This window comes from Rattus rattus, chromosome 2 (genome assembly GCF_011064425.1).
Source record: "Rattus rattus isolate New Zealand chromosome 2, Rrattus_CSIRO_v1, whole genome shotgun sequence".
Taxonomy (NCBI): Eukaryota; Metazoa; Chordata; class Mammalia; order Rodentia; family Muridae; genus Rattus; species Rattus rattus.
The window spans coordinates 99,654,423-99,673,010 of NC_046155.1; positions in this window are offsets into that span (position 1 = coordinate 99,654,423).

Here is an 18,588-nt window from a genome sequence, read left to right on the forward strand (position 1 = left end):
AGACTGGACAGGAGACTTTGTCACCTGGAACGTCCAGCTCTTGGTCTGCCCATAATGGTCAGCAACTTAGAGAACATCCTGAGAATTTTGGACTCTGATTTTCTAACCCATAACCCAGGGTGATTATTTTTACCTTTAAGCAAGTGTGAGCATTGTTTGTTTGGTTTTGTTTTGGTTTTTTTTTTTTTTAATTAAACAGAACCAATTGCTCGTCACTGGACCAGGCATGTAGTAGTCTCTGATTAAAGGGCATCTTCCTTCTCTCAGGGAAAAACCCCCTTGACCCACCCTGTTGAAAGCTGAGCTTCCAAATATGCCCACTGTTCTATGGAAAAATGGAAGCGCAGCTAAATTAAGGCCTCTGGCTTCACTGGTCCCAGAGGAGCCCTGGCCTCAGGACCCAGAAATGCCTGCCAAGTCTGAGGATTTCATCTGTATGAGGAAGAGGTGAGAAGCTTCCAGACTCTGTCGGGACTTCCCCAGCACCTTCTGCAGGGAGATGTGGTCTTAGGGACCGAAGCAGAGTACTCTCTAAGAATGGTGCAGAAGGTGAACCAGGGAAAGTGGTTGTCCCGCCTCCAATGGTGTGTGTTTGTGTGTGTCTGCCTGTGTGTGTTCCCAGAGGGTAGACTCACTAGAACAAGGGTGTCGAGACAAGGAGACTCAAGGATCCATAGAGTCTCAGCAGGGGCAGGGTAGACCTGAGCTTCAAAGCCTCAGTAAGCTAAGGGTAAAGGAGAGACACAAACCCGGCGGGCCGGTCGGTCTAGGGTACTGAGAATCCGGACAAGGCTGGGGGTGGGACCGGCCGGCTCCCTGCCGGTTCCCCGCCCTCACGTCCCCCGGGTGTCACGTGGGGCGGGCGGAAGCGCCCGGCGAGGTGGGCGCGCCCGGACCGCTGCCGCGAGTTGGCTGCGGCCGCGTGTGACAGACGGTACTGGGACCCCGAGTCCCACCCCGTGGAGTTCTCTTCGCTCAAAACAGGTCAGTGAGGTTGCTGGGACATCCCAATTGCCAGTTGTGGCCGGTACTGGCCCCATTCCTCAGAGGGGAATGGTGAGGCCCCGTTCAGTTTTCCCGGGGTCATCTGGTGCGCGCTCTTGCCTGGGGTTGAAGTAAGGTGGGGTCGCCTCTGGAGGTGGAGGCATCCAGCCAGACCCGTAGGGACAGGGAAAGTGAGCTGGTGGACACCAGCTTTCAGCCCTCAGCTCTTCTGCTTTCAGATTGCAGGCTTCTGAGCCAGTTGCGTCAGGCAGCTTGGTTTTCCCATTTGAGAAATGAAGACTCCCACCTAGTCTACCCCGGACATTCTTACAGCCTCTCAAACCTTTAGGACCGTAGCCCTGGACCTGAGGCATTGGTAACCTTGGGCAGGCTACTTCCGTCCTTTGCACCTCAATTCCCCACCAGTTAATGGGGGCATGGTTTCTCTAGAGCCTACCTGGCCCAGTTGCCAGGAAAGAAGGGGTGTGTTCGTTGAATGGGGTCAGGCTGGGAGTGGGTGGATGGGCTTAGAACAGGCATGCGGTGCAGCGGGGGCGGGGCAGCATGGTGGGGGCAGCGGGGTAGGTGTTTGGACACAAATCTCCGTGGGTAGGTTTGGGTGCTGGGTGATTAGGAGCCAGCACAGTAGGTGTCTGCCCTGTTTCTCTAAATCCGGTGTCTTGGGGAAACCTACCTATACTGGAGGATTCAGGGTTGGACTTGGGGATGCCCAGGTAAGGATTTGACTGCTGCTGGGTCCAGGGGACACTGATACCTGTTCTCGGAAAGTCGTGATTGTCTGCTAGGGGAAGCCTGCGATCCTAGCAGCGTCATTATAGGGTGGAAGAAATTCAGCAGAACCCAGAGACAGATGTGGATAGGTGCAGACCTGGGAAGGAGAGTTTGCCTGAATGAACCTTGGTAGTTAAGCGGCTGTTTGCAAAATTGTCCCGCGCGCGGCAGGGATGCTGATAACCTTCCAGAGCAAAGGCGAGGGAGGTGGGTGTGGCTGTAAGGGGTGGCAAGGGAAGATGTGCAGAGAACTCATCCTGGCTAGAATTTATTTAGACCCCAGCCCGGGACCGTGCTCCCCAGTGGTCATTTGCTCATTGGAATAGAGTACGCGTGAGATGTCCCAGGCAGGTTACTGATGGCTGTGAGGAGGAGATGGCCCCGGCTCCCCCAGGTTTCATTTGGACATTCAGGCCTCCTTCCTTGGCCCCCATCATGCAGAGTTCAGCCACATGCAAAGAATCGGCTTTTGTGCAAAGATGCTCCACGCCAAGTGTCCTCCTCATCCGAGTCCCCTTGTTCTCGGAGACATCGGGGTTCAGATGTGGGCTGCAGATTGCAGGGCCTTCCAGCTTGGTTTTCAGTTCCGGGTAATGGCAAGGCCTGGGACAAGTTTCCTTGGATGTCTATGAAGACTGGGTACAGGTCTGGAATTCTAGCACTGCTACCAAGCCTGATGTGACTTTGCCACGGTCCGTCCTTTTCAGAGTCCCCTTTCCACCTGTGAGGGTGGGATGATTAGCCTGGCTTCATGGTCCAAGGACAGACTGCTAAAGCAAGAGTCAGGCCAATGTGAATCCTGCCCAGATCTGAGTGAAGGAGAGGGTAGCGGGGAGCAGAAGACCAGAGTGCTGGTTAACGGAGATCCAGGCCTAGGACCTCTAACATTCTCCAGGGCTTCTCCCTCCCCACTCCACTTTCTTGGCTGAGCTCAAAGCCAGCGCCAATGCCCAAACAAGTGGCCTCTGTTCCTAGAGGAGGGGGAGGGGAGGCAGGCCCTGGGCTCTGGGCCTGCCTGTCCAGCACTGACCCTGCCTCCCCCTTTGCTGTGGGTCTTAACTCTTGGAAGCCTGAACTGGGTACTGGGCTGTTTGACAGCCGGTAACTCTTGTCCTACAACTGTCTGTCCACCTTGCTTCCGATCTCTGAGCTCTGTCTCTTTCAGAGCGCCCGACAGGACACCCTTCTCAGAGGAGCATGTATGTGGGACATGGGTGGCAATCAACCCTCTCAACTCCTGTCCAGTCCATCAGACCAGACTTAGTCCCTCCACAGACAGTGCGAGGGTGTCGGGCTTTAGAGAGAGGTTCTGTGTTCAGAATGGCTGCCGGGTGTCTGAAAGTAAAGACAGAACTCACAGTTTACAGCTGACTCAACACTAGGATCCCTCTCGTCCAGTTCTGACAGAATACATAACTTCTTTTTTTTTTTTTTTTTTTTTATTAACAGTATTTTTATGTACATTTGGCAAACATCCCTTCCCTCCCCCCTTCCTTATGGGTGTTCCCCTCCCCCCATTGCCGCCCTCCCCCCCGGCAGTCTAGTTCACTGGGGGTTCAGTCTTAGCAGGACCCAGGGCTTCCCCTTCCACTGGTGCTCTTACTAGGATATTCATTGCTACCTATGGGGTCAGAGTCCAGGGTCAGTCCATGTATAGTCTTTAGGTAGTGGCTTAGTCCCTGGAAGCTCTGGTTGCTTGGCATTGTTGTACATATGGAGTCTCAAGCCCCTTCAAGCTCTTCCAGTTCATTCTCTGATTCCTTGGGGTCCCGTTCTCAGTTCAGTGGTTTGCTGCTGGCAGCCTCTGTATTTGCTGTATTCTGGCTGTGTCTCTCAGGTCGATCTACATCCAGCTCCTGTCGGTCTGACTCTTTGCTTCATCCATCTTGTCTAATTGGGTGGCTCTATATGTATGGGCCACATGTGGGGGCAGGCTCTGAATGGGGAATACATAACTTCTTGTCCACCCATCCCTCCCCCAAGCCAGGCCCCCCAGACCTGTACATTCCAACTGGGGCTCTGGGGAAGTCAGACCATGCCCAAGGAGGCAAATGTCCCCTAGATGACAGAAATCAGGAGTGGTGAGGGAACACAGCTCAGGACTCATCACCCACAGCTTTCCTGTGGAATCAGTCTGTGGAATCAATCAGTCTGTCTCTGTCTCTGTCTGTCTGTCTCTGTCTGTCTCTGTCTGTCTCTGTCTCTCTCTCTCTGTCTGTCTGTCTCTCTCTGTCTCTCTCTGTCTGTCTGTCTGTCTCTCTCTCTCTCTCTCTCTCTCTCTCTCTCTCTCTCTCTCTCTCTCTCACACACACACACACACACACACACACACACACACACACACACACGCCCCTTTTGGGTCATAGGCCAGAAAGAAGAGCCTGTTATATAAGATTTCTGAGTCAGGTGTGGTGGCCTATCCCTTTAATCCTAACACTCAGGCTGCAGAGGCAGGCGGATCTCTGAGTTTGAGGCCAGCCTGGTCCACGGAATAAGTTCAAGGAAAGCCAGGACTATATAGAAAAACCTTGTCTAGAAAAACTAAGGAAGAAAATAGATTTCTGTCCTAGATCACTAGGATAGAGTGGCTGGGAGGGATGTGGAGTTATGTGACTACCTCAATAACATTAATATTTTATCCGGTATAATAAGTTATTATATGAGTATAGTTATAACAGCAGTAGAAGCTGCTGTTTCTTGGCCATTCCCATTTTATAGGTGAGCAAAGTGAGGCCACGAGGCAAAGTGGTTTTCTAGGGACCAGACATTTCTTAGACGCGTGGGGACACTGCGTTTTTGTTACATAGAGTGAGATCCTTGAGCACAGGGAGGATTTTTTGCAGATTCAAACTCAGCCCTACCTTAATATTCCCTTTGCAATCACTGGCAGACTGGGGGTTGCTTAGTCCCTGACATTGGTGGTGATCAGTTCGGGGCAAATATTAATTTCCTCCCTGTCCCTCTGGCTTTCCCAGACTCTATTTTACTGCTGAGGAAGGCAAGGTCTGTAGATGGTCAGCATCATGGAGACAAGAGCAGGGACAGGAGTCTAGGCTGGGGCTGTACATGTGCTCTCTTTCCTGCCTGGGGCAGCGGGGTAGGGAGGGTGGTCTCTGACACCCTGAGGTCCTTGCAGAGAAGGCCCACTGCCTTATCACAGGTCTCAGGTCTGTGTCCTCAATAGCCAGGAGCTAGCTCTTCTTAGGGGCCCTGGTATCACTGCCATGTAGGGTATTGGTGACTGAACAAACCTGGGAAGGTTTCCAGAGCCAAGAGACCAAGACACAGAGGCCACCTGAGGTCAAGTGCAATGTGCTTAGGGCTTCCGTGGGCCAGGGAGGGTGCAGGGATTAGAGACCCATGTTGTACTCTCCCACCTATGTATCTAATCTTCTTTTCCCTCAGCTTCATTTTGTGAGGATCTCTCAGGGCCATTCCTCTGTCATCATCTAAGGGTAGAGAGCTGGAGCCACATCTAAAGTCTTAGGGGCCCAGGACTCCAGGGGGCCAGGCCAGGCCAGGCTGCCATAGGTGGCTGCATCCTCAGGACAGAACACTTTAAGGCTGAAATGTTCTTGCTCTGTAGCCTCCTGGGTGCCAGGGTCTCCCCCATTGGCATCCATCTCTCCAGTCTTTTCTTTCTTCCTCTTCCCAGGTCTGCCTGTCCCATATGTGGGCAGCACTAGAGAGAAACCAATGAGACAGTCTAGGACTTGATCGAGTGACTGTGGCTGGAAGGGAGGTGTTGCTCACCATCCCTTGGACCCACGTTCACTGACTTGTAAGATTCCGAGTCTTGACACGCAAAGCGTTAGAGACTTGAGAGAGGGGTTGGTTTACGCAGGTGTTCCCAGCTTTTAGGACGTGAAGTCATAGGGCCCAACAAAGCTTAGATTTGGAGCGGGTCTCCTTGAACCGAAGCTATAAACCCTTTGTCACCTTTGGCCACATCGTCATCTGACTGTGGCTTACGGAACCGTGGGTTACTCAGTGCCTTTGAATCCCTGCTGACCTCCAGGCTCATGCAACCCCATATGTTCTGCTCTGCTGCTTCTCTTTCTAGAAATCCACAGGGCCAGCTCTGGGGCCCAGGGGTAGCATGCAGTACAGTAGTCTTGTAGTGGAAAACCTAGAGGGTAGGACCATTGACTGCATTCACGAAGGAGAAGCTGCATGGATACAAGGGCGCAGCAGCCTAAGGGCTGGCAGGGTCATGGAACAAGGTCAAAGGTTGCTCTGTGGTCATCGGACATAGCATGAGATGTGGCTCAGCAGACCTAGATCAAATCTGCAAAGGATCAGATTAGGCTGGAGGGCCCTACAGAGAGAGGTGGTGGGCGGCAGCTTGAGTCAAGGAGGTTGAGGAGAGCTCTCATATCTTTAGGTGCAGGAAGCTGGGCCTTGGCCAGTGCCCTTAGATTTTTACCACATCAGCAATGCATCACCTGGGCCCTGCCCTTGTGGAAGGAGACCTGTTCCTTACAGTATGTGTGATGCTTCCCGGAAGGCTCCCTGGCTGGGAGGTACCTTGATGGAGGTTGGGGTACACCTCCCAGTCCCTTCCTATGCTATTCCCTCTGTGAAGAGTCCCTGTCATTGGATTCAGCAATTGATGTCCAGGACTTGGGTCAGGTGGAGCTCTCTCTGTACCCATAGTGTGTGAGCTAGGCTAGGCTTTCAAACCCCTGAGTGTCAGTTCTCTGTCTTCTTAGTGAGGACCTCCAGTGGGCTGTGTGTAGTTTTGTAACTAAAATGCAATGATGCCCTCCAAGACCCCCAGACCTGACAGGGAGAAAAGGGAACGCCCTCCCCGAGGGGAAGAGCCTGGGACAGATACTTTCCCAGAGTGCGGGCCCCGCTTGCTTGGTGAAGAGGTGCCAGAGTATTAGCTAATGGTCTACCTTCCCCCATCAGAATGGGCTGTGTGTGTCCCCAACACCTGCTGCCCCTTCCTCTGCTCTCAAGATGACACACTGAGCCGAGGGACCTGAACATCAGAGACCTGACCGGGACACTTACCTGCCTGTACTGCTTGTGGCCTGAAAACCCACATTTTCAGGTCCGGAGAGATGGTCAGCGGTTGAGAGCACAGGCTGCTTTTCCAGAGGACCCAGGTCCAATCCCCAGCACTCAAATGGCAGCTCACAACTGTCTCTAACTCTAGTTCCGGGGGATCTGATGCCTTCTACCACCCACCGAGGGCACTGGCACACATGCGGTGCAGGGATATACACCTGCAATGTAAAATAAAATGAAAGAAAACCCCACAGTTTGGACTAGGGTTTATTCAACACCCACTAGGTTCTGGGTTCAATCCTCAGGACAGCAAAAACCGGGTATGGTAGTATTTCTGTAATCCCAGCACCTGGGAGGTGGAGGCAGGGGATTCAGAAGTGTAAGGCTGGGATGAGGAGGTCGATCAGGAGGCAAAGACTTGCCATGCAAGTGGGAGAACCAGATAACGTATGACCAGAACCTCTGACAGTAGTACATTCATCTGTAACTCCTGCACTCCCACGGGAAGCTGTGAGGCAGAGACAGAAGAGTCCAGAAGCTTGGGGCCGACGAGCCTGGTCTATGCAGCAGAGAACAACCAGAGACCCTTTCTCAAGCAAGGTGGAAGGTGAAAACCCACACTGAAGGTGGGCCTGGTTAAGCTCTTGCTCTCTCTGGGACTCACTCCTCTTCTTGAAATGAGAGAGTCCTGATGTGTTAGGAGCAGGTGGTTGGGGCCTGGGTAGTGCTGAGAAGTCAAGAGTAGGAGGTGGAATTGCGTCAGGTACAGCAGAATAAAAAGTCCCCATGCTGGGAAGGCTGCTGACCTTGCAGTTCCTGCTGCCTGTGTCAACCAGGAAATGTCCACCCAGTTATTTACTTTGTGCCACAGGGGAATCAGACCCTGGCCTTGTCTGGATTGGATTGAGAGGAAACGTGTGATCCAACTGTGACCTGGGAGTCAGAGACTGTCCTTTGGAGCAGGTTGGGTGGAGAAGTAATCCAGGCAAAAGGAGTTGTGTAAGCCAAGGCCTGGAAGGATGCATGGCTGTAAGGGGAATGGGGCTGGTGTCTGAGCTCCCTGGACAGTGAACAGTAATGGACGGCAGGTGGGCAGGCAGGGGAGGGACATGTGCCATCGAGTGAGAAGGGTGTCCAGGCTCAGATTCCAGGGAGCCAGGTGTCAGCTGTTCCAGAGACCTGTTAGGCTGTGGGGCAGCATAGGTGGTATGAGCCAGCATTTCTCTTCTGTGTGGGCTCCCCAGAAGTATTTATTGAGCTACCCAACAGGAAGTGGCTGGTCCAGCCTCACTTGGGAAGACAGCTACAGAGGATTCCAGGGGACCCCAGAACCTTATGTCTGAGAGATTCCTAGACTTCTGCCTTGAACTTCACAAGTGGCTTGCCCAGCTCTGCTGTCTCACCGGGTGGCTGTTGTGCTTAGTCTAGCCATCTGTAGATCCTGTCCTGCCCACGCTGCCCCACTGCTGTTTGTGTGTGGTGTGTCTGCATTCTGAAGGCTGCTGTCAATTCTAGATCAGTCCAGGCTAAACAACAAACACTGGAACAAAAACAGCCCCCTAAACACCCCAAATACCTCCTTCCTCTGTGCCCCCCCAAAGAAAGACAATGAAAAAATTCATAGCACAGAAAGCAAGAACGCAATGTCAGAGTAGCTGAGGATTCTCCGGGGGGCGGGGGGGCTAGAGCAGAAGCTCGGTGGTAAAGTGCCTTGGTGTGCTTTCATCAGACCTGAGTTCAGATCTCCAGCACCCACATCAGGAGCTGGGTACAGTGCTGCTACCCCAGCACTGGGAGGATGGAGACAAGGGGCTCCCTAGAGCTCGGTGTAGTCAGTCTAGCCAAGTTGGTGAGCTTTGGGTTCAATGAGAGATCCTGTCTCAAAAACTAAGGTGGGGAATGATTGAAAAGACACTTGGCATAACTCCCTGGCCTCTGCGTGCATATGCTGTATGTGTGCATGAGCTGTGTGTGCATATGCTCACCAGATGTGTGTGTGTGTGTGTGTGATGTGATGTGTGTGTGTGTGTGTGTGGTGTGCATGCTCTCCCGAAGACACTGGCGTAACTCCTGGCCTCTGCGCTGTATGCTGTGTGCATGAGCTGTGAATGTGCATATGCTCACTCAGATGTGTGTGTGTGTGTGTGTGTGTGTGCATGTGCTCACTCAGATGTGTGTGTGTGTGTGTGTGTGTGTGTGTGTGATGTGTGTGTGTGTGTGTGTGTGTGTGTGAGAGTGCATGTGCTCACTCGAAGACACTTGGCGTAACTCCCTGGCCTCTGCGTGCATATGCTGTATGTGTGCATGAGCTGTGAATGTGCATATGCTCACTCAGATGTGTGTGTGTGTGTGTGTGTGTGTGTGTGTATGTGAGTGTGTGTGTGTGTGTGTGTGTGTCTGAGTGCATGTGCTCACTCGGACATGTGTGTGTATGTGTGCGTGTTTGTGTGTGTGCACATAAATACACACAAAAAATGAAAAAAACAAAACAAAGCAAGTGAATTTCAAGTCTCGCAGCAGTAGGAACCCTTCTGTCACTGAGTGTTCTGTGTCCGTCTGGCCATCTGTTAACATTGCCTGGACAATATGGAAGCGTGTCTTTTTTTGTTTTTATTTATTTATTTAGTTAGTTTTTATATATTTGGTTTTTCAAGACAGGGTTTCTCTTTGAGGCCCTGGCTGCCCTGGAATTCACTCTGTAGACCAGGCTGGCCTAGAACTTGGATCTGCTTGCCTCTGCCTCCAGAGTGTGGGAAGCAAGGACATGCGTCACCGCTGCTCTGCCTCGGATGAGTATCTTTAGGTGGTCATCTAGGCCGTGCATAGGCCTCACTCACCTTCTTTATCTCTTTCCTTTCTGCCCTTCCTGTGTCCTCCTTGGGCCTGCCCATCTCCACATTTATTCTCCCTTCTGAGGAAATCTGAATGGATGAAGTGTTTCCTAGGTTCAGATCCTGGCTTTTGGGCACCGTGAGTAAGCTACTTCACCTTCCCGAGGCTCATTTTAGTCATCTGTAACGCTGGTCACACCACCTGCTTTCTAGGATGTTGAGTGTTGTGAGGTAGGGCGTGTGGTGTGGTGGAGGGATTCTTGTTGGACAGTGTGGGCTCCATAAGCTCAGTCTTGGAGTGTTCTATGCAGGAAAACTGATGATGGGTAGGCTAGAACACCCCGACACACGCACGCACACACGCCCTGAGGGCTGGAGAGGCGAGGTGGAAAAAGGAGTCTTCCTTTCGGTTGTCAGGTGGTGTCCTGGGGGAAGCTGAGGTGACCCGTGGGGCTGCTCCCCACCTCTCTCTTCCATTCCCAGCTCCTGGGCAGCCACCACCCGACCACCCAGCTGACCCTCTTCAGCATGGCAGCTTTCCCTTTCAGGGGCCAGCAGCCTATTATCTTCATCCTCGCCAACCCCGGGGGACTTCTAAGGAAATGGCAGGTCTTGTCTCTATTTCCTGGGGTCTTTAGTTCTCAGTACAGAGAGCCAGAGTCCGTCCCTCACGGGCAGGAACTCTTGGGTGCCAGCTTTCTCCCCTCTCCAAGCAGCCAGTGCTGGCTTTCAGCCTCCGAGTACGTGGTGAGGGTCCTACTGTCCTGTGGTGAGGGTCCTACCGTCCCCTGGTGAGCCTGGACTGTCCCTTCCTGCTGCCTGTGATCCTGCGGTCAGCCCTGTGCCCTCTCTCCCTCCTGTGGTCAGTGGCTTCCTGTTTCTACCCCATTTAGTCTCTCGGTCCCCTGGGTGGAGGGTGCAGCGGCCACAGGAGGATCTTCCTGGAACCATGCTGTGGCACCTTGGGCAGCGAATGCCCTTGTACGGGCAAGGAGTCTCAGTCCCCAGGAAAGTACTGCACGGCTTGGGACCTCGGCTGTGCAGAGACAGTTAGGGGACCATGGCGGCCTGATATCTGCAGGGCAGGGAAAGGCAAGGAACCGGGATTCGGACAGCGTAAAGCAAAGGACTGAGGCGGGGCTCTGGTAGAGGCCCTGTGTGTGTGTGTGTGTGTGTGTGTGTGTGTGTGTGTGTGTGTGTGTGTGTGTGTCTCTTGGTTTCTCTCTGTGTGTGTGTCTTGGGGTGTCAGGGGGCTGGGTTCCATCTTTAGCAAAAACAGAAAGGCCTGGGAAAGTATTGGGGGGAGCATGAGTTAGAAGTATGCCTGAAAGGAATGGCTAGGGGCAGGAGAACCCGTTGACGAGGAGGTTCATGTTGGGGTACGAGAGGAATGGTTTGTAGCACTTTGTCAGGCGGCCTAAAACCAGCCCTTTGACTTTCAGCTTTCTTGATTTGCAAGTGAGGTACTAAAGTTACACCTTCTCCCCGTGTGATCTCCTTCTAGGGTGGAGCCTGGGCGTGAGGGGGCCCTGGCTGAGGTTTGAGGCTGTGGTGGGTCACATGCTGTCTTGGGGAACAAAGCAAGGGTCCCTGAGTCTGGTGTTTACTAACGGAGTTCTGTGCTTCCTGGTGGAGATTGAGCAGGCCCAGCCTCGCTGTTCAGGATGGAGTGGGAGGAGCCATGAGTCTCTTCTCTAGACCAGATGGCCGGGGACAGTATCAATTCAATCGGTGATGGTTCCGCTAGTTATCTATATATATTACTGGGTGTGGCGGTTCACTTCTGCAATCCCAGTACTCAGGAGGCAAAGGCAGGAGGACTGTCACGAGTTTGAGATCAGCCTGGCAAACATTGAATTCCAGGCCAGCCAGGGTTGTTTTATATATAGGAGGACCCATCTTAAAATAACGACTCCGGGGCTGGAGAAATGGCTCAGTGGTTAGACCATTGACTACTCTTCCAGACGTTACCAGTTCAATTCCCAGCACCCACAATGGCATCTTACAACTGTCTGTAGCTTCAGTTCTAGGAGATCCAACACCCTCACGCAGGCATACATGCAGGCAAAGCACCAATTAATACTCATAAAATAAAATAATAATAAATAAGATGACAGCAAAAATTAAAACCAAAACAAACCAAGTCTATGTTGTATTTAAAATCACAAAGGATGAGGCTACCTTATGTTTGGTTCTGAGAACAAGCCGCCTTGACTCTCATTTTGTGTTTTAGTTTAAATTTATTTCTTTACTTATTGTGGTGTGCGCGCATGCGTGATGATACACGGGGGGAAGGCACGCACCGCAGGGTGCCTGTGGAAGCCAGAGGACAGCTTACAGAATCCATTCTCTTTCCTCCTTTACATGTGTTCCAGGGATGAAACTTGTGTCACCAGGCTTTCTGTGACAAGCACCTTCGCCTGCCGAGCCATCTTGCCAACCCATTGTTTTTTTACTTTAAGAAATATTATTTTTGAAGTTGTGTGTGCACGCACGAGTACATGCGTGCATGTGCGTGTGTGTGTGCGCGCGCGTGTGCGTGTGTGCGCACAGCATTATGTGAAGGTTCAGAGACAACCCAGAGTGTCATCCCCTCTTTTTGTTCTTCACCACTGTGTACGCCAGGCTAGCTTCTGGTTTTCCCGTCTCTGCCTCCTGTCTTACTGGGGCTGTGCTGGGATTACAGGTGCATGCTTACTGCTACCCTTAGCTTTACATGGGCACGGGGGATTTGAACTCAGGTGTGGTAAGTGCTTTACCCACTGAGCCATCTCCCCAGCCTTCTTTCATTGTCTGCTTTCGAGCAAGGTGGACTGAGCTCAGGCTGGCCTCTTAACTCTTGAGTCTCCAGATTCAGTTTACAGAGTCCTTGGCCATCACTCCCAGCCCTGAACTCAATTCTAGTGATTTAAAATACATCATGGTTGGGGATGTAAGTCTCTTGGTAGGTTGCTTGCCTAGCATACTTGAGGACCAGGGTTTAATTTTCAGCTCCCTGTAAACCGGGCATAGTGGTATATGGTTGTGTCCCAACACTCAGGTGGTAGAGACAGGATTTGATGTTCAAGGCAACGTAGTTAGTTTGAGGACAGGCTGGGATGCACGAGACCCTGTGTCAAAAAAATAAAATAAAATAAAATAAAAAAAGTCATCTTCCTTCTTGCCTTCCTCCTAACGGAGATCAAACCAAAGGCCTCATGTGCCAGGCAATGCTCTACCGCTAAGCTCATCTCCAGTCTCCATTCTGATAGTAGAAGTGATTACACTATTTAAAACTTTAAACAACACAGACAGGAGATTTGTAGAAAGTCTTTCAAGATGTAGCTTGTGTAGCTCAGTGGTAGAACATTTGCCTGGTATGTGGGAGTTCCTGGGTTCAAATCCCAGCAGTACACAAATGTGCACATATACAAGATGGGGATAGGAGTGAAGAATTAGGCCTGAAATTATGACCAGGGCTTGTCTGCCGTCCTTTTGTCATTAGCATCTCCTGTTTACTGAAAGACTGTGGGTTAGCATTTTATTAGGGAGATGCTATAAAAAGTTTGTTAAGGCCAGGCAGTGATACACGCCTTTAATCCCAGCACTCAGGAGGCAGAGGCAAGCGGATCTCAGAGTTTGAGGCCAGCTTGGTCTACAGAGAAAGGCCTAGAACAACCAACTGCATCCTGTTGTGGGGTTCTGAGGGAAGAGGCACTGTTTTCTAATTTATTTAAGGGCCCCACCTGGTTTAGGGACAGCAGTTCATTTAGAGTGGGGAGCATTGGAAATGGGGAGCAATGGGGGAGTTTATGTGGGATAGAGTGTGTGTGTGTGTGTGTGTGTGTGTGTGTGTGTGTGTGTGTAGCCTGGTCTGTGTGTGTGTGTGTGTGTGCGTGCGTCGTGTGGTGTGTGTGTGTGTGTGTGTGTGTGTGTGTGTGTGTGTGTGTGTGTGTGTGTGTGTGTGTGTGTGTGTTGGGTTAAGTTCCATGTAGCACAGGTGTCTGGAACAGAGCCCATTAGAAAACGTCACTGGATCTGGTGTGACAGACTCATTGGTGACAGAAACCTGAGAACAATAGGTACTGGAACCTGGCTAGAAGCCCAAATACCAAGTCCAGTCAGGACCAGTCATGGCCTTAGGACTGGACAGGAAGTGGCTGCCTGAACTGAGGAGGAGTGAGCAGAAGATGAAAGTCTGGCCTATGCTATGCATGAGGTGACGTGTCACAATCATCTGGGTTCCCGGCTTTGTGGGCAGAGACCTTCACTTGTAGAGGAGAAAAATGGGGCCTAAGGTGGGATGGGATATACTAGGATTTAGGCAGGCAGGAGAGCCAGGTGAGATTAGGTTTGCCTTGCCTCCCTGCTGGGGATGGGGTCCACGCTTGGGGCCTATTTTTATTTATGTAGGCCTAGGAGGCACAGCCATACTTAGGACCCCCAGAAAATGGCCCCACTCCAGATGGGATAAACAGAATGCTCTGGGAGCCAGGGAGAGTCAGTAGGGCAGACACAGATGGGAGTAGCGCAGCAAGCCTAGTAGGCCCTTCATGAGACCTGCTTGCCGCAGCCTACAGTCCCTGAGAGACAGGAAGTAACGTTTTGGTCTAGGGGTTCACTATGCTGTGCCCCACCCCTTTGCCCTGGCTGCCTTGGCTCAGAAGGAGTTAGCTTGGCAGAGTTGGGGGTCATTTCTGCACCCTCTGAGCTGGGAGCCCAGCCCCCCACTTAGTTCCTCATAGCTACAGGAAGTATCTCCAAGGCTTCTTGCCTGCTAGGGGAGGCTCGCTGAGTCCTGTGGACGCCCATGAGAGCCGCTGGAGCCTAGGAGGGTGGCCCTGCCACAGGTATTACCTGGTTACTTGGGCCAGGCATATGTGGGGTGTATGTTGGGCATGTCGGGGTTTTAGCGAAGTTGTGCGGGGGATCTGAGACAGTTCTGTGCACTTGAGTTGTGGGTAGGAGCACGGGCTCTATAAACTGGTGGCTAAAGGGCAGCTCTACCCAGCAGCTGCTGGTGAGTAGAAGGCCTGAGGCCTTGGGAGTTTGGGAGGCAATTCAGGCGTGCTTGTGTGCTGTTGTGGTGTGTGGTTTGTAGATCCAGGTAGGTGTGCGGTTGTGGTTCCTGTGGAGGTAGATATGAGGGGGTTTCCTGAGGGCTCGACACTAGAGTCCTTGTCTAGCCGCCTGGCTTGGGAAACCTGCGGCCCTGGAGCAGGGGTGGAACTGTGCAAGAAGGCAGGAGAGGAGAGCTAAGGCCACACACAGGTAGGCCTGGGGCTGCCCTTCCCTTCCTCTCCCCAGGGCTGGGCCTTTCCTTGAACTTGGAGCAGAGTCCTGTAAAAGGAACACAACAGGGGAGGCCACCTGACCGTAGGGCCTCCAGGCTCCAGTGGGAGGAGCCAGGACCTTTAAGATTGCTCTGAGTCACTGTTGTAAATCCGAATGCAAAGAAGACAAGGGGAGGCCTCTGGACAGGCACACCCTCTGGGCCAGCAGGCTCACAAGTGACCTTGCAAGCTGCTGCTCCAACCTCTGGGGCGGCCTGTCTTCCTTCCCCGCTGGTCTCCTCTCCAGCGTACTTGGTGTTTGCAGTGTGCTGTGTGGTCCCGAGCCTTGTACATTCAGTTCCCGTTGCATGGAACAGTGTTCTTCCTGTCTCCACTCGTCAAGGCCCAGGGAGGCAGCCCGTTCTCCAGAGCGTCTGGGGACTTGGTAAGTGTCCACCTTACCCATGTGACTTTGGGTATGTCCCCAGGTCTTGGGATCATTGTAAGAACTAAGGGGACATAGTGGGAACCTGGGAGGGGCTGGGCCCATAGTGGCATTTGGAGGAGGTAAAGGAGCCAAGGCTGTGGCTACCTTGTTGGGTTGGTGAAGTTGGTGTCACTAGTTAATAGTAGTGGGCATACCACACAGGAAATGTTGAGCAGGGCCAGAAATGGGCAGTGGGTTCAAATTCTGCCTTGGGACTGGGCTGATAAAGTCATCAAAAGCTTTGAAAGCTTTGGCTCCAGCAAGAGGGAGTGAAGCTGGACCTGGGGAGAGACTGGCTGGCAAGGATTAGAGGTTTAACATGTCTCTTCCTTCTCAAGTGGGACTGAATGCTCTGAGCTCCACTATGGATGGTAGGGTTGGAGAGAGAGGCAGACTTTCACAGAAAGTCGGGCCATCACAGAAGATGCTTAAGGCAGGCTACGAGTGGATCCTCACAAGCAGAGTGACCAAGGAGAGCAGGCAGGAACATGGAGGCCAAAGGGCAGTCTTGGAGGACTTTCTGGAGGAGGTGGCTTGGAGTGGAGCCAGGGTGATTGATAGACTCGTTGTCAGTTGACTGCTCTGGGGGCTCCCCTATGTCAGGCTTGTGCTGATGTAGGAAATGACACAGGAGTTGTGGATGGGGCTGGGGCTTGGGGTATGTCATTGAGCATTTGGGCAAGTCACTTCCTCTCTGTGGTGTTTATTTCTTCATCCATAAGTGGCAGGGCCGGACTGCAGCAAATGGTAGGCTGAGGAGCCCTCGGGGCACAGGGAGCCCCATCAGTTGTGGCAGTTGGCAAGTCAATCTGAGCAACACTGAAGGAAGAGCGAGGTGGGATGCAGGCGGCTGTGCAGGCCTGGCTGGGTGTCGGGGTGTACCCCTCAACCCCAGCTGTAGTGTTGTATGAGGATCCTTCCTCAGCTGGGTTTCTGCTTCTCAGAGAGTACGAGCAGAGTCTGGGTGCTAAAGAGCTCCATCGTCCAGGCATACGATACGTTGATGCCATTTATAGAGTGAAAACCCACGTCAAACACCCATCGTCTTCGATAAAGAAAGGATAGCGTTATCAGCACTCTCTGGCCTCCGCAGTGATTACCACAGACTTCTGTCAGGGACAGTCACCTCTGGAAGTCTCGCTGACCTGGCATGGTGGGGGCTCCAGGCTGTGGTTCCTGGGTAGCCATGTCCAGCTTCTGGATTATGTCCAGCTCCTTGAGTAGCACTGTCCCCAAGGCTCTTAGCACTCAGTCCCCAGGTCTCTGACCTTGGCCAGTGCCCTTTAGTGCAGGAATAGGAACTTGAGAGAGGCCAGGCTCTTCTCAGGGAGAGCAGTGTTCCTGTTTCCCAGCCCCAGCCTGTCCAGCAGTGAGGGTTGGGACAGTCCCCATTTCCCAGTCCTCAGCAGGGCTCAGCAGGTGGTCCTTTATACTTGGCATGACTAAGGGGAACTGCCTTGCCCAGTAGACAGTGCAAGAGCATCTGGAAGATGGCTCCACGGTTACGATGCTGGCTGTGCAAGCCTGATGACCCGAATCCAGATCCTCAGAACCCGGGACCAAAGCTGGTGAGGTGGCTCATTGAGTGCAGGTTCCTGGCCCCTAGTCTGACGGCCTGAATTCAGGTTGCACGTGTCAGAAGGGGAAAGGTGTCCTTCGGTTATGCACATGCATGCACATGCATGCATGCGTGTGCACACACACAGCATAAAAACAAAACAAAATCAAACCTGGATGCAATAGTGTGTGTGTACTCCTCACCCCCAGCTATAGTGTTGTATGAGGATACTTCCTCAGCTGGGTTTCTGCTTCTCAGAGAGTACGGGTGCTAAACAGTGTGTGTGTGTGTGTGTGTGTGTGTGTGTGTGTGTGTGTGTGTGTGTGTGTCGCCATGCTCCAGAAGATAAGAGGTTCCGACAGGAAGTTTGTGGAGAGTGAGAAATAGGGCTAAGCTGCCGGTACACAGTGGTGAGCGGTGAGCGATGTCTCAAGGGGATAAGTAAGGGACATATGCCCAGAGTAGCCCTCTGATCTCAACACATGCATGGCGGCATATATGTGCACATGCTCACACATGTACATGCACTCACATCACACACACACATGAGGGCAAAAGAAGGCATATTAGCATCCCAACACTCAGGAGCTTCAATGGCAGAGGCCTTGCCCAGGCTAGACCTGGGTTTGATCCCAGACAGAACAAAACAAAACAGAAGAATGAATTCTAACATTTTTTATTTATGATTTTAATGTTTACTTCCTGAGTATGACTGTTTTGCCTACATGTATGTACATGCACTACATGTGTGCCCAGTGTCTAAGGAGACCAGGAGAGGCATTGAGTTCCCTGGAAGCGGTATGGGGACAGGTGTTTGTGAGCCACCATGTGGGTATTGGAAACAGAACCTAGGTTCTCTGTAAGAGCAGCTAGTACTCTTAACCACTGAGCCATCCATCTAGCCCCTGTTTTTAAAGTGTTAAATATTATCATTGGTATCATTGTTATTAGAGTCAGGGTGTTCTGTAGCCCAGGCTAGCTTTAAACTCACTGTGTAACCAAAGCTGGTGAAGTCTTGATCCTCCTGCCTCTTCTTCCCAGGTGCTAGGATTATAGGTGTGGACTACCAATCCTAGCTTCACCCTGCTTTAGCTGTGTTTTAAACCTAAATATCCCCAATATTATTACTCAGCGTGTAATCAATAGCAAGACAGTGAGATAGTTCACGTTCTTTTTTCTCTTTCACTCTCTTCAAAATCCCATATGTTCAGAATTCAGTGTTGCTCATTTTGGGGACCGTGTTTCGAGTGTTCGAAAGGCATAGATGGCTGTGCCAGCTTCTGTCTTCGACAGGGCAGGCTAGATATGTTGAGACTGCTCCTTCTTAGCCGTAAGACTTCGGTAAGTCAGTCAACTTCCTTCTACTCTAGTCTCTTTATCTTTAAATCTCTAGATGGTCTTTTGTACTTTACAGATCATAGCGAGGACTAAGTGAATTTAAGCGTGGGGACACTGGGTGGAATATGTGGGGACACTGGGTGGAATGTGTGGGGACACTGGGTGGAACGCATGGTGTTTGTTTTTGTTCTCCCCTAACAAGGTTTCTCTGCGCAGCCCTGGCTGTCCTGGAACTCACTCTGTAGACCAGGCTGGCCTCAAACTCATAGATCCTGGCCTCAAACTCTTAGATCCTTCTGCCCCTGCCTCTCTAGAGCTGGGATTAAAGGT